Genomic DNA, 1651 nt, shown 5'->3' on the forward strand with positions numbered 1-1651 from the left:
TGTAACATTTTCTCTAAATACAGGAAGCACTGTCTTGAGAAATTGAGTTTATTAGCTTGACTATTATTAATTTAAATCGATCCTCCAAAGACCTTACTTTTTCGATTCCCAGAATTAAAAACTTACTAAAAACTCCTCAAATACAACAAATTAATTACAACCTGACCTCTTAACTACTGGCATCTAGTTAGGATTAGAATTATCTAGAAAAGGTTACATTTTTTTCAAAAGTTCCTGGAAAATTTGAACCTCTTGTCAAAAAATGTCATCCCTTGATTTTTCTACCAATCTAGTTCTGAGTGCAAACCTGGTAGTGTAGGACTAAGACCCCCCCTTAACTGGTGTTATTTTGACAGCAGAGTCATTCAGCCTGTAAACTCTCTCTTCCAACAGAGTTTGCATGCTGCTGTTCTCTTGGTTATGATGAGTCAGTCAGTGATAGCAAAGAGATGGTGATTCTGTATTAAGACCTCACACTGATAGGTTACTTAGTGGTTTTTAAGAGTTCTACAGTCCAAATATGGTAAAATTCACCAGCAATATCCCTTTGTTTTGCACTTCAACAATACAATGAAGCTCTACATTTGATTTAGCTAATACATTTTGGTTTCTGCACCCTGTTCTGAAGTGTGCTGGCAACTTCACATCATACCAGCGTACCTGGCCCGGCAAATGAACAAGGAAACGTTTTAAAATTGTACGCATCTTCCTTCACTTAAGTCATCACACAGATGATCTGTTTCTGTGATTCCCCCCCATACAATGGGGGTGAGGGTGGGGATCACAGAGTTCTAGCAGATAGCACGTAGACGGAGTTCAAACACAAAAACTGTTAGGACAGTTGTAAGAAAGTTATAATTATACCAACCTAACCTTAAAAGAAATCCCAACATGACAAGCTATTGGCACCTTTCTTCCGCCATATCATGTCCCCCAACACAATAATCAGACAACTGAGGCTGAACCTGAACTATCTAATGTTCCTGTTTGTCCTCCCAGATAAGATGAAACCCACTGAAACCTCCTGTTTGGAAAAGGAAAGAGCGACACAAGCCTGGAAACCAGGCGTGCCAGGAGCAGCAACATTTCCAGAGCTCCTGCACGAACCAAAGGTGTTTGTCCACAACCTGGTGCCTGCGTATGCCTCCCCCGAGTCAGGCAGGCAGGGTCCTCACCTTGTCAACAAGAATCAGGTGACATTACTGTATTGGCAGGACCCTTCTTTTCTACATCTTTTTTTTAATTTAATTTTGCGGGGGGAGGGGGGAGGGAGCAGAGCTGTGCTGTGCTGTCCAGCCACACGGTACAATGCAGAGCAATGACGCATGGATTCACCTCATCCACTCGCCCCCTAGTATGGGATGTGGGCGCCCTGTGCCGCAGTCGGGGTGCTGGGCAGGAGGGGAAATCAATCCTGGGGAGGGAACAATGAGAGGGAGGGAGGTGGCTGGGAGCCTGCAGGCCTGGCTAGGCCAGAAGAGGAAAGCAGGGAGAGATTCAACTCAGCAAGGTCCCCTCCGCTGCTCACAAAGCAGCAGCCGCCGCCGCCCCTGAAACCATGGCGGGGTCCCCGCTGCGCCCCTGCCCGCGGCTGCGCCCTGCGCTCCCCACGTGGCGCTGCCCGCCCCTCCCCACAGGCCGGCAAGGGGCG

Source organism: Gavialis gangeticus, unplaced genomic scaffold (assembly GCF_001723915.1).
Source record: "Gavialis gangeticus isolate Ggan-Ray unplaced genomic scaffold, GavGan_comp1, whole genome shotgun sequence".
NCBI lineage: Eukaryota > Metazoa > Chordata > Crocodylia > Gavialidae > Gavialis > Gavialis gangeticus.